Below are 15256 nucleotides of genomic sequence, written 5' to 3' on the forward strand. Positions count from 1 at the left end.
AACTCTTTTAAGTTCATTAGACTAGATTTGTAATTCACTCAAATCACCACAGGAGGGAGAAACTCTTTTAAGTTCATTAGACTAGATTTGTAATTCACTCAAATCACCACAGGAGGGAGAAACTCTTTTAAGTTCATTAGACTAGATTTGTAATTCACTCAAATCACCACAGGAGGGAGAAACTCTTTTAAGTTCATTAGACTAGATTTGTAATTCACTCAAATCACCACAGGAGGCAAAACTCTTTTGAGTTCATTAGACTAGATTTGTAATTCATTCAAATCACCACAGGAGACAAAACTCTTTTAAGTTCATTAGACTAGATTTGTAATTCACTCAAATCACCACAGGATGCAAAGCTCTTTTAAGTTCATTAGACTAGATTTGTAATACACTCAAATCACCACAGGGGGGAGAAACTCTTTTAAGTTCATTAGACTAGATTTGTAATTCACTCAAATCACCACAGGAGGCGAAACTCTTTTAAGATCTCTTTTAAAAATTCGCAAAAATCATTAGTTTCATTGTTATTATTCATGTGTTTTTGTGCTCTCACCCTCTTAGAGAAGAGTAGAGCATTTCAGCTTATCAGACTCGTGTCATTCACAAAATCTCCACAGGAGGCGAAACTCTTTTAAGTTCATTAGACTAGATTTATAATTCACTCAAATCACCACAGGAGGGAGAAACTCTTTAAAGTTCATTAGACTAGATTTGTAATTCACTCAAATCACCACAGGAGACAAAACTCTTTAAAGTTCATTAGACTAGATTTGTAATTCACTCAAATCACCACAGGAGGTGAAGCTCTTTTAAGTTCATTAGACTCGATTTTGTAATTCACTCAAATCACCACAGGAGGAGAAACTCTTTTAAGTTCATTAGACTAGATCTGTAATTCACTCAAATCACCACAGGAGGGAGAAACTTTTTTAAGTTCATTAGACTAGATTTGTAATTCACTCAAATCACCACAGGAGACAAAACTCTTTTAAGTTCATTAGACTAGATTTGTAATTCACTCAAATCACCACAGGAGGGAGAAACTCTCTTAAGTTCATTAGACTAGATTTGTAATTCACTCAAATCACCACAGGAGGTGAAACTCTTTTAAGTTCATTAGACTCGATTTGTAATTCACTCAAATCACCACAGGAGGTGAAGCTCTTTTAAGTTCATTAGACTCGATTTTGTAATTCACTCAAATCACCACAGGAGGAGAAACTCTTTTAAGTTCATTAGACTAGATTTGTAATTCACTCAAATCACCACAGGAGGAGAAACTCTTTTAAGTTCATTAGACTAGATTTGTAATTCACTCAAATCACCACAGGAGGCGAAGCTCTTTTAAGTTCATTAGACTAGATTTGTAATTCACTCAAATCACCACAGGAGACAAAACTCTTTTAAGTTCATTAGACTAGATTTGTAATTCACTCAAATCACCACAGGAGACAAAACTCTTTTAAGTTCATTAGACTCGATTTTGTAATTCACTCAAACCACCACAGGAGGCGAACTCTCTTAAGTTCATTAGACTCGATTTGTAATTCACTCAAATCACCACAGGAGGGAGAAACTCTTTTAAGTTCATTAGACTAGATTTGTAATTCACTCAAATCACCACAGGAGGAGAAACTCTTTTAAGTTCATTAGACTAGATTTTGTAATTCACTCAAATCACCACAGGAGGAGAAACTCTTTTAAGTTCATTAGACTAGATTTGTAATTCACTCAAATCACCACAGGAGGAGAAACTCTTTTAAGTTCATTAGACTAGATTTGTAATTCACTCAAATCACCACAGGAGGGAGAAACTTTTTTAAGTTCATCAGACTAGATCTGTAATTCACTCAAATCACCACAGGAGGGAGAAACTTTTTTAAGTTCATCAGACTAGATTTGTAATTCACTCAAATCACCACAGGAGGCAAAACTCTTTTAAGTTCATTAGACTAGATTTGTAATTCACTCAAATCACCACAGGAGGTGAAGCTCTTTTAAGTTCATTAGACTCGATTTTGTAATTCACTCAAATCACCACAGGAGGCGAAGCTCTTTTAAGTTCATTAGACTAGATTTGTAATTCACTCAAATCACCACAGGAGACAAAATTCTTTTAAGTTCATTAGACTAGATTTGTAATTCACTCAAACCACCACAGGAGGCGAACTCTCTTAAGTTCATTAGACTCGATTTGTAATTCACTCAAATCACCACAGGAGGAGAAACTCTTTTAAGTTCATTAGACTCGATTTTGTAATTCACTCAAACCACCACAGGAGGCGAACTCTCTTAAGTTCATTAGACTCGATTTGTTATTCACTCAAATCACCACAGGAGGAGAAACTCTTTTAAGTTCATTAGACTCGATTTTGTAATTCACTCAAACCACCACAGGAGGCGAACTCTCTTAAGTTCATTAGACTCGATTTGTAATTCACTCAAATCACCACAGGAGGGAGAAACTCTTTTAAATTCATTAGACTAGATTTGTAATTCACTCAAATCACCATAGGAGGGAGAAACTCTTTTAAGTTCATTAGACTAGATTTGTAATTCACTCAAATCACCATAGGAGGGAGAAACTCTTTTAAGTTCATTAGACTCGATTTTGTAATTCACTCAAATCACCACAGGAGGCGAAGCTCTTTTAAGTTCATTAGACTCGATTTTGTAATTCACTCAAATCACCACAGGAGACAAAACTCTTTTAAGTTCATTAGACTCGATTTGTAATTCACTCAAATCACCACAGGAGGCGAACTCTCTTAAGTTCATTAGACTCGATTTTGTAATTCACTCAAACCACCACAGGAGGCGAACTCTCTTAAGTTCATTAGACTCGATTTGTTATTCACTCAAATCACCACAGGAGGGAGAAACTCTTTTAAGTTCATTAGACTCGATTTTGTAATTCACTCAAACCACCACAGGAGGCGAACTCTCTTAAGTTCATTAGACTCGATTTGTAATTCACTCAAATCACCACAGGAGGGAGAAACTCTTTTAAATTCATTAGACTAGATTTGTAATTCACTCAAATCACCATAGGAGGGAGAAACTCTTTTAAGTTCATTAGACTAGATTTGTAATTCACTCAAATCACCACAGGAGGAGAAACTCTTTTAAAAATTCACAAAAATCATTAGTTTTTACAGTTATTATTCATAAAAAATACGGTGTTTTGCCTGAGTATGCAAGTGTTAAATTAGGTTAGATGTTTTGGAATTAGGTCAGTGACCAAACTTTTCCCCAAAAGTATATTGGCAATGTGGATGTAGAAACTGAAGTGCAGTTCTCTGTCCGCTACACTAGGGGGCGCACGCGGCTTTCACGTTCAGTCTGACACACCTTCAGACGCTTGACAACACGACGACTCTTTCCCTGTTTCACAACTAACGCGTGTAGGGACTGTTTTAAGTGCAGATGACAGCTCAGCGACAGACTCTTAATGTTACTCAACAGCTCATAAACAAACAAAACCGGCACACGCTGCGATAAAGTAACGCTACAGGAAACCGGCACGCGCTACTCACCTGTAAGTATCCACAATCCATTTCTCTTTTAAATAACTAGTACAAACGGGTAACTAGTACAGGGATCTCTAACCAAAGGTGTTGTTGTTTGACAGCTAAGCATGTTTGAATGCATTCGCATCTTCTATAAAGGGTTATCACATGCTTTGTTTACATGGGCTGAATCTGAAATCGCCCCCTATACCCTTCAATAGGGCACTATTTGAGGGGCCATTTGTAGTGGTGTCCGAAACCATAGTGGACGTTATTGAGTGCACTCATTCTATCCCACAATGCACCGTTTGAACAGCCGATGTACACCATCATATATCAATCCATGTGTCTTTGTTTACTGTTGCTTATTGTGAAGGAAAATCTCTTTTAACTCTAAATGGACAAATATTTCTAATTATATACTGGAACAACAAACATTTGTTTTGTTAAAGCTGCAGTCCGTAACTCTATTAACTCTCGTTAATAAACAGAACTGCGTCTTGCGGATGAACATTGCAGCCGGAGCTACTTCTCTCTGTGTATGTTTATGGCGAGTCACGCAGGGACTGTGCTCCTCCGCGGCGGTTCCTACCAGACCGGCCTGAAATAGTCCCAATGTAAACACTTACTATAAGTGTACCATAATGATGACAAAAACACAGTTTGGAAAATGGATTCATGTTGTACATTCTCATTATATAATCTTTGTAAATATTGAACACAAAGTTAGCTTTAAATATCATCATCATAACCAAAACAAAAATCTATGCTTTCACGTTCCTTTAATCCCTCCCTATTCTAGTTTATGCTACTCTAAGCAATGCATTTTGAGCACTTTTGTGTTTATATTTGCCTCTTCTCAACGAATCGCTTGCTGTATTCTTCATTTGTAAGTCACGTTGGACAAAAGCGTCTGCAAAATGAATAAAGATTATTATTAGGGCTAGGTAAAAAAATATTGATTTCTCGATTTTAATCGATTCTCTTTTTTATGAAACGATATCGATTCTTAAATCCCAAGAATCGATTAGTCATCCTGTTTTCATTTGATTAATGAAATAAATATTATATCGCGCCTCCCATCCAATAAATCGCAATAATCTTTGTGCTTTTTACTGTTGATATGAAACAAAGTCTCAGATTTCAAATTACGTCCATTTTATTACGAAATTCAAAAACATAAATAGCGTTTTGACGCTCATGCTCAGCTCAAAAGAAGCGGGAGCGCGCACCGCCCATCTCACGTGAACTCATCCGCTTTAATATCAGTTACAGCGCGAAACAAACTAGCCTGATCCTGCCAGACTCTCACACATTCATTTGTTCAGAGAGTCTCTCCATTGACAAGCGTTCACTTCCTTGAAGGCGGGAACTCTGTTGAAGTTTAAAACTATCGCTAACGTTTGGTCGTGACGTTTGTCGTGCGCCGTTCGCCTCTGTTTCTCACATGGAAGTCTGTAATAATAACTGCAGATTGAGCACCTCAGAGATAAAACCTTGTGCATTCGGATGGTGATTTATTCCCAGGGGAGAGTTTTGTGATGGGGAACGGCTGCTCACGTGGGCCGTAACATACTGTAAATAAAATATCATATGCTTGGTATGATAAGAATAAATGCTGCTGTAAATAACGGCCCGATTCAAATGTTTACGTGATTTTCTTCCTTTTATTTTTCGAGCGGTGATGAAATATATCGCTCTTGAAAACACTCGCCAGCATTTAAAGAAATACAAGTCTAGAAATGCATCCGAATGACAGCGAAGCGCAGCCGTACGGTGCTCTGCAGGGGCCAAAAAGGATATAAACAGTGAATTTTGAAGTGATATATTCTTGAAAACTCAGAGCTGTGGATTCGGACAGCAGTTAAATGACCACACGACCTGGTGTTTGTCTAAAGCAGTCGGTCATTCGGCCGGGGATTTTAACGCGGGTGGTGGGAGACGGACGGCAATAAAATCACTGACTAACCCCTGTAAATGATGGCAATACATTACGACCGCACGCAAAACAATTACCGTCCGAATAGGGCTTCAGCAACTACTTCACCACTAACGGAGCGAGCTGGAAAATCTAACTTTTCCCGGGACAACATCATGGCCTCCAGAAAAACTCAGCACAGATTGTTCTTGCTCCGGCTTTAACTTCTGGATATTCGGCAGCGGTGCCACGACGGACTGAATGGCTTCGCTCGCATCTTTTCTCCGCCGCCATTACTGAACTACAACTCAAACTAGCGCACGACATCAACGCCATCGCTCTCAGCCACGAAAATAGTTCCAAACAAAGATCACAGCAGAACCGTAACACATCTCACAGCATCAGTGTGTGTTAGTGAATGATTCAGCGTTTAAATGAATCGGTTGAATCAAAGATTCAATGACCTGTTTGTAAACGACGCCTCATTCTTGAATGATTCAGTCGTTTCACTGAATCGACTCAATGACTCACTCATTCAGACGGTCACAGCGCCACCTAGAGCTTTCTTTCTTTCTTTCTAACTAACTAATCCATCTTTCTTTCTTTCTAACTAATCCATCTTTCTTTCTTTCTTTCTTAATCCATCTTTCTTTTTAACTAATCTAACTTTCTTTCTAACTAATCCATCTTTCTTTCTTACTAACTAATATTTCTTTCTTTCTAACTAATATTTCTTTCTTTCTAACTAATCCATCTTTCTTTCTTTCTTTCTTTCTTACTAACTAATATTTCTTTCTTTCTAACTAATCCATCTTTCTTTCTTTCTTTCTAACTAATCCATCTTTCTTTCTTTCTTTCTTAATCCATCTTTCTTTTTAACTAATCTTTCTTTCGTTCTAACTAATCCATCTTTCTTTCTTTCTAACTAATCTTTCTTTCATTCTAATATATCTTTCTTTCTTTCTAACTAATCTTTCTTTTGTTCTAATATATCTTTCTTTCTTTCTTTCTTTCTAACTAATCCATCTTTCTTTCTTAATCCATCTTTCTTTTTAACTAATCTTTCTTTCTTTCTAACCGATCTATCTTTCTTTCTTTCTAACTAATCCATCTTTCTTTCTTTCTTTCTTTCTTTCTTTCTTTCTTTCTTTCTTTCTTTCTTTCTTTCTTTCTTTCTTTCTTTCTTTCTTTCTTTCTTTCTTTCTTTCTTTCTAACTAATCCATCTTTCTTTCTTTCTTTCTAACTAATCCATCTATCTTTCTTTCTTTCTTTCTTTCTTTCTTTCTTTCTAACTAATCCATCCATCTTTCTTTCTAACTAATCTTTCTTTCTTTGTTTTTCTTCCTTTCTTTCTAACTAATCCATCTATCTTTCTTTCTTTCTTTCTTTCTTTCTTTCTAACTAATCCATCCATCTTTCTTTCTAACTAATCTTTCTTTCTTTGTTTTTCTTCCTTTCTTTCTAACTAGTCCATCTTTCTTTCTTTCATTCTAACTAATCCATCTTTCTTTCTTTCTAACTAATCTTTCTTTTTTTTCTTTCTAACTAATCCATCTTTCTTTCTTTCTAACTAATCCATCTTTCTTTCTAACTAATCAGTCTTTCTTTCTTTCTAACTAATCAGTCTTTCTTTCTTTCTTTCTTTCTAACTAATCAGTCAGTCTTTCTTTCTTTCTAACTAATCCATCTTTCTTTCTTTCTTTCTTTCTTACTAATCCATCGTCTTTCTTCTTTCTTTCTAACTAATCCATCTTTCTTTCTTTCTTTCTTTCTTACTAATCCATCGTCTTTCTTCTTTCTTTCTAACTAATCCATCTTTCTTTTTTCTAACTAATTAATCCATCTTTCTTTCTTTCTTTATAATTCATCTTTCTTTCTTTCGAAATTATCCATCTTTTTTTCTTTCTAACTAATGTATCTTTCTTTCTATCTAATCCATATTTCTTTCTTTCTAACTCATTCATCTTTCTTTCTTTCAACTAATCTATCAATCTAACTTTAAACTACTTTAAACTTCTAACTTCTTTAAACTTCTTCAAACTTTCTGGTCAGGCTTTCTCAAGCCAACTTAAAGTTTGTCTCAACAAACTTTTTTTTCTAGTTGTAAAGTTAATATTATAATTTTATTATTATATAAAATTATCATTGAGTGTTATTTAAGTGTTTGCATACAAAATAGTTAATTTTTACCTTCAATATTATAGTAGGCTACAACTGACTCCCATAGTTTACAGCAGTGGTTCTCAAACTCTTTATACCAAATACCACCTCAGAAAATATTTGGCTCTCCGAGTACCACCATAATGATCAACTTTAGGGTAGGGCTGCACAATTCATCGAAATATCGCAAATGTATATATCGCGCGATATGGATATCGCAAAGACACGAAATATCTGAATGATTTTAATAGGCTACTTCAACTTTGTGAAAATTCTACATTTTAGGTCGACGCATATAGCAGAGAATAGACTGGGCACGCGACTGTTACTTATGTGACTTCACACGATTAATTGATTGCCCAGCACTAATTAAAAAAAAATATATAATTTAAACAAATTTTACACACTTAAAGCAATATCATATCGCCAGAGGTGGACAGTAACTAAGTACATTTACTTGAGTACTGTACTTAAGTACACTTTTTGAGTATCTGTTCTTTCCTTGCGTAGTATTTTTTCTGGAAACTTATGACTTTTACTTCACTACATTTGAAAGACAAATATCGTACTTTTTACTCCATTACATTTCTATCAAGGCCCTCGAAGTAGAAAGTCTTAGCCGCTTTGAAAGTCAGTGGATTATCTGTTTTCTTCTTTAAAACGTGATTCGTGTTTTTTTTTTTTTTTTGCAGACAGCCAATCAGTAATCACTCTTGTAGGATCACATGAAGTTCAGTGACCATACCATAGTCATACTGAATATAGCAACCATAGTCATACTGAAAAGTTAAAATTCAGAAGAGCAGACGTGGATAAGTCTGAAAAAGTGCAACGACACGAAAGTGCACACAGAAAGCTGCCTCTCAGACGCCAGACCACAAGTACTGAAGTTTAGTCTATTGAAAACTAAAAATCTTATTATAGTCAATTAAAACTAGACTAAAACTAAAACAATTCAGATGCCTGACAAGTTATAGTCAAAAGACTGACTAAAACTAAATCCAAATTTGCTGTCAAAATTAACACTGGTATGAAGTATGATTGGTCAAATGATTTTTACAGATTTACCCGCCAAGTTGCCATAGCTTTGTGAATACAGCGCTAATGCATAGCTAACGTTCCACAATGATGTTAGTTAGCATGCAAAAGCGTAGTTGGGCTAATAATGTTAACTGAAGTCCTTTCAGAAATATGTTTTTACATAATCCTGTCAAATAAACACAATGTAGAAACCTTTCTTTTCTAGTATGATTTTGACTTTGATAAGAGCTTTGTAACTTTTAAGCAAGTATTTAAATGAGTTCAAGATATGCTAGCATGACTGCCTTAAACCACCATGATGGAACAGTTCATTCATACAACAATGCAACAATAATAAAATAATGCGTTTACTTTTACTTTTGATACTTAAGTACTTTTAAAAGCAAGTACCTCTGTACTTTTACTTAAGTAAAAATCTATCTTTACAACTTTCACTTGTAATGGAGTAATATTTAACCAATAGTATTTTTACTTTTACTCAAGTAATGGAGTTCTGTACTTTGTCCACCTCTGCATATCGCATTATTGAACCAGGTATTGCATATCACATTTTTCTTCAATACTGCACAGCCCTAAGAATCAAAATCAAATTGTGAAATTTGTGTCAATACCCAGCCCTAATACACACTGCTGAATTTAATTAATAACATTGTAGTTTGTACGATTAATGAACCACCAGTTTATCCAGCTCTACTGGTGTATATCATTGTGTCAGTTCATTTGATTTTAAAATAAATGTATTTACTTTTTAAAATATTTTCAACAAATTTTAATTATTAATAATATATATAAATTTTTCTTAGATGCTTTTAAAATCAGATTTTTTAGACACTTTTAAAAACTAATTTTATTGAATAATTTTTAATTCAATGTTAAATAATAGAATTTAAGATGTTTTTTTTTTTTAAATGTGTGCCTATGGGTTTACCTTAAATGCAACACATTATCCTCTCTCACTGTGAGATGGCAGTGGTCCAGTGGGCAGAGCCTGTGCTGTGAGAATCAAGCCTGACGCTGGAGACCTGGGTTCAAACCCCAGCCCTGCTGCAGATATTTTGTGTGTGCGTGTTTTTGGTGTGGTTTTTTTGGTATAATTTTTTTTTTATATAATTTTTTTTTTACTAAAATTTTTTTACAAAATTGAAAAAAAAAAATTTACAAATTTTTTTTTCCCCCTCTTTGCTGTCCTCTCTCCCTCTCTTCCTTCCTTCCTCAGGTCCGCCTCTCTTTCCTCAGGCCCGCCTCTCTTTCCTCCTGGCACACGCCCACCTCTCGATCCGGCCTTCATCTCTCACACTGTGGTTGTTTCACCGCCCCAGGTATGTGTGTTAGTCCGTGTCTGTTTTGCTTCTGGTCCGTGTTTTTCTCGGCTGTAGCCGGTCTGTTTTACCGCCCCAGAGAACCCGTCTCGTACTGAGTGTCCGGTTTCCTTCACCAATCGCCGCTTATTCGCTGTACCGCCCCAGGTACTTTTGCTGCTGCCACAGCTTTCTTTCTTTGGTGTGATCCCCACACACACCGAGGTGGGGTTTGAACCCATGCCTCTAGCGCAGCCTTGTCCGCAACCAACGTGTGTTTAGCCACTAGTGCCATCGTGGCTTTCACACTATAGCTGGTGTTTGGGTCACTTTGTCTGATTTCACCACAGCGATTTAACTTAAGAAATATTGGGATTCGAACCCAGGTCTCCAAGATGGAAGCGCAACGCTTTAACTCCTGAGCCACTGAGTCTGAGGAGAGTTTGATGTTCTGCTCAAGGTTTTATTGAGAGCTCTGCTTTAAATAATGAAAAACACTTACATTTGTGGGGTTTGAACCCAGACTTTCATGAATGACAGATGAACGATCATCCACTGAGCCACAGAGCTTGTGTGCTTTTGACTTTGGGGTTTTTTGATGTTAGGTTTTTCTGCAGCATCAATAACAATTTAACGAAAGCATTAGTGGGACTTGAACCCATGACTCCAGCACAACCTCAGCATCAGAGAACGTGTGTTTAGCCGCTTGAGCCACTGTGGCTTTCACACTAGAGCTGGTGTTTGGCCACTTTGTTTGAAATCATGGCAACAATTTAACGTAAGCAATAGTGGGATTTGAACCCATGTCTCCAAGACGAAAGGGTGACGCTTTAACTCCTGAGCCACTGAACCTGTGGTGTGTTTGGTGTTTTGGACGGTGTTTTATTGAGAGCTTTGTTTTAAATAATCAAAGACTGAACAGAACACATGTGATATTTGAGCCCATGCATCTCAAGATTAAAACACAGAGTCTGTGGTTGTTTTGGATCAGGTTTTATTGAGAGCTTGGTTTTATGTAATGAAAATTATGCAAATTGGGGATTTGAACCTAGACTTTCAAATATAAAGACAAACAATTCTCCTCCAGCAGTTTGATTTAAGGATCATTAGATTTTCTGTCTAGCTACAGCATTAATTACTGCAACATTTGAACAAGCTCTGAATCTGTTCAAGTGTGTGTGAAGGCTGTTTTGGATGTGGTTTTATTAATGTCATGAGATATTGAAACAAATATACAATCGTTGTACATGTATAAAACATGATTTGCTTATTCAATGAGTTTTTATTTCATTTAGATCCAGAGTCCATCACACCTGCCTGAAGGTTCTAGTAATGCTTGATTTGCTGCTTCAGGTGTTTTTGATCCGGTTGGAGCTAAACTCAGGAAAGTGGCTCATCAGGATCGGTGCCATTTGGGACAGGGCCAAATAAAGCACTTCATGTGCACTTTCAGTGTTATTTTGAAATGTAAATGCAGACACACTTAATGTCCACAAGGGGGACACACTGATCAGATCTCACTCCTGTGCCTGAAATATTCATCATTTTAGTTGTTATAGCAGTGATTAGTTTGTACATATAACGCATGTTGTCAACTGTCATTTTGATACAGGCTTCATACAAGTATATTTATTCAATCAAATAACCAATAAATGCACAAAGAGTGATCAATCCCTCTGACCAGACATATGCTCTGGGAACATTTTTGGGATTTCCGCCTGGATTTGCCCGACCCAAATTGAAAAGCTTCCCATAAACACATACAGTGGTCTAAAGACACAAATTTGGTGATTACATAATTTCGGAAAAGCTCATATTCCTCCATTCAGATTCATTTGAATAAATCTTGCATACATGATCCAGACAAAAATCTTTTTTAAATCTAGAAGCAGCTAAAACTGTCTGCAGTTACACACTTTCAAAAATGAATTTATAACCAAAAGAAAATCAAAAAGCGCCTCTTTTTTGGGGGGGTTATTACAGCTCAGACAACATATACTCACATGTTTATCACTTTTAGCAGTGTTTTATGTAACTTCAAATGGTTTCGTGTAAAATGACGCCAACATTGTGTATTTAGAGACGACTGTATGTGGGTATAGGAAGCTTTTCAATTCGGGTCGGCCAAATCCAGGTCGGAAATGGTACCAGAGAAATTTAGTGTAAAGTTACTTTGTGTACAACAAATGCCAAAGTGATGCACATGTCCATGACTCTAAGCTTTCAAATGGTACCACATGGTCAGAACTCCTCCACAGACATTTACAATGTAAAGTATATACTTGATGATATACTGTGCAGAGGTTAAGAGGTTAACCTGTGTATAAAAAAGTGACATTTGTCTTTGTATTTCTGTGTAGATCAGTTAGGCTGACTTTCCAGCCCGTTCCCCCAAACAAACATCTGAGAGGTGAATATACTCCTGCTCACTGCCGCCCTCCTCCATCATATGCCAGAGCTTCAGAAAGAGCCGTGGATTGGGAAGCGCTCAGCATCAGATGCTCCTCCAGGAGGCGGTGAATCTTCTGATCTCCTCAATCTGCTATGATCATCAGCAACAAGAGGATCTCCAAGAGCCACCTCAACACATTAGCATTATGTCATGATAATATAGTCATATATGTCATTTAACAGTCAGTTCTATGCCCATCCATTCACATAAACAAACTCACAACTACTTTTCCCCAACTAAAAGTGTTTTGGAAGATCTTTTGTCCTGTATTTAGTGTGTTTACCTCTGAGCGTGTGCTTTTGAGCTCAACACAACACAAGTTTTCCTCTTCAGTTGAGGCTGATCTGGTTCATTCACTGAAACTCACAGATCCTCCATGTTTCTCTGCTGCTCTGACTAACCGAGACATTTGTTGTGAAATGTATTACATTTAAATCTAACTCTCACCTTCGACGGCCATCTTGTTTGTCGACTCGTTTGACGTTGATACACTTGTTGACCACAAGAGGAAGCCGTTGGTAATTTGGCGAATGCGCTTTTAATACAAGAAATAGGGACTTTTGCTTAAGTATGAGTATGTTAAAGTATGTATGACCTTTATAAAATATAGCCAGTGACCAAATTTGAAACATCTTTGAAACTGCAGGCATAATAATTCGAATATGATTTGTGTGGTAGAAACGGAAGCGCTGTTTTTCATCCGCTCGACTAGGCGGCGCAAGCGGCTTCTGCTTCGGGTGCTTGGCGACATGAAGTTTGTTTTGTTGCAACAACACGTAGAGTAAACAGTGTAAATACATATCCTGAGGATGGCAGCTATATGACATTATTTTAATATCAATAACCAGCACATATCCCAGCCATCAACAAATAAAACCGACACACGCTTCGATAAAACGCAGGAATCGAGTGACGCGACTCACCTGTAAGTATCATGTACAGTCTCTTGCATTATCCTTATTAAGTCCTTATTCTTTGCGCTTTATGTTTAATTTTAGATAAGTCATTAGGTATTGATACGTCATTGTGTTTTGTGATTGATTATAGCAGGCCTGTGTGTGTTTATTCAATGTTATGTCAAATGTAATGTGTTGTTATTAATGCGTTTCCACGCGAACACTCAAACACAAACATGGACTAAAGCCAGATTTCCAGAGAATCCCGATGAGGTTTTTAACCTAAAATCATATTTAAAAGGCTGTTTGCTGAATAATTTTTTTTTATCACGGACTTTGTTTACTTGCTGAACTCACTGACAGCTTTAGAAGAACCAGTGAATTGTTGCTTTACCTTTATAAGTGTTCAAATAATCATCTTCTAATGTTCGTATGGTGAAATAGATGTGTGCTGTTCCTGCTGTTTCATGCTTTTGTAGAGTTGTTGTGTGCAAAATATTTAAATATGTCTACATGTCATTTTTTTATGTGTGACCCTGGACCACAAAACCAGTCATAAGGGTCAATATTTTAAAAAATTGAGATGAAAGATGAATAAATAAGCTTTATATTAATGCATGGTTTGTAAGTATATGTCAATATTTGGCCGAGATATATTCAACTATTTGAAAATCTGGAATGTGATGGTGCAAATAGCAATTTTATAATAGCAATAAATATATTACTAATAATAATAATTTTTGATATATTATTTATGGTAGGAAATGTACTAAATATATTAATGGAACATGATCTTTACTTAATATCCCAATGATTTTTGGCATAAAAGAAAACTCGATAATTTTGACCCAAACTATGTGTTGTTGGGTATTGCCACAAATATACCTGTGCGCTTTAAGGGTCACATTTATCCATTTTTATTTAGACTAACTTTATAATTGTGATATTGAGATATGAAGTGATGCCTGTATTGATGTTCCTCTACAGAATACAGGATGTGTTTGGATCATCAGAAGCAGACTGTGGGACGTGTGGCCGGTGACTGTAATGATGGACTTCTGCTCATGGACAGGTCATGTATATCATGTTTGTTGTTTGCTGCTAAATGTGTAGGTTAGCATCATTTTCTTTCTGGAGGGTCACCCCTTTAAAAAGCAAATGATGGGAACCTAAACGGGTGGGGTAGGGACGGCGGGGCAAAATTTTTATACAGCTAAATTTTCTTTTCCATTAAATAAAGTAGCATAACCCCTGCTGGACATGGTGGTGGGGTGGTGGGGTTCGGGGGGGACCCGAATCATCCCCGTCCCTTCACACACACAGCATTCACCCGTATCGCGGAGATCTGGCTGGGATCGAACCAGCAACCTCTGAACCCGTGAGGCAACGCTCTTACCTGTGAGCCACAGATCTCTTACTGAGACATGTGAAGGAACTTATATTTCACTTTTCACATCCATGATTCTACAATAAAACACACCGAGGTGGGGTTTGAACCCGTGTCTCCTGCGCAACCTTGGCCACAACTACATGTGTTTAGCCGCTTGAGCCACTGTGGCTTTCACACTAGAGCTGGTGTTTGGGTCACTTTGTCTGATTTCACCACAGCGATTTAACTTCAGAAATATTGGGATTCGAACCCAGGTCTCCAAGATGGAAGCGCAACGCTTTAACTCCTGAGCCACTGAGTCTGAGGAGAGTTTGATGTTCTGCTCAAGGTTTTATTGAGAGCTCTGCTTTAAATAATGAAAAACACTTACATTTGTTGGGTTTGAACCCAGACTTTCATGAATGACAGATGAACGATCATCCACTGAGCCACAGAGCTTGTGTGCTTTTGGCTTTGGGGTTTTTTGATGTTAGGTTTTGCTGCAGCATCAATAACAATTTAACGTAAGCAATAGTGGGATTTGAACCCATGACTCCAGCACAACCTCAGCATCAGAGAACGTGTGTTTAGCCGCTTGTGCCACAAGAA

At 36.9% G+C, this 15256-nt stretch overlaps 1 long non-coding RNA gene across 1 annotated transcript; it reads left to right on the plus strand.

Annotated features, from left to right (window-relative positions):
* Nucleotides 1–3341: 3341 nt before the first annotated feature.
* Nucleotides 3342–13889, plus strand: LOC307126128. Its single transcript, XR_013816458.1, has 3 exons — nt 3342–3541; nt 9849–9951; nt 12291–13889. It is a non-coding gene; the product is annotated as an uncharacterized lncRNA (long non-coding RNA).
* Nucleotides 13890–15256: the final 1367 nt, after the last annotated feature.

The sequence above is a fragment of the Gobio gobio genome (genome assembly GCF_949357685.1).
Source record: "Gobio gobio genome assembly, chromosome: 5".
In the NCBI taxonomy this organism is placed as follows: domain Eukaryota; kingdom Metazoa; phylum Chordata; class Actinopteri; order Cypriniformes; family Gobionidae; genus Gobio; species Gobio gobio.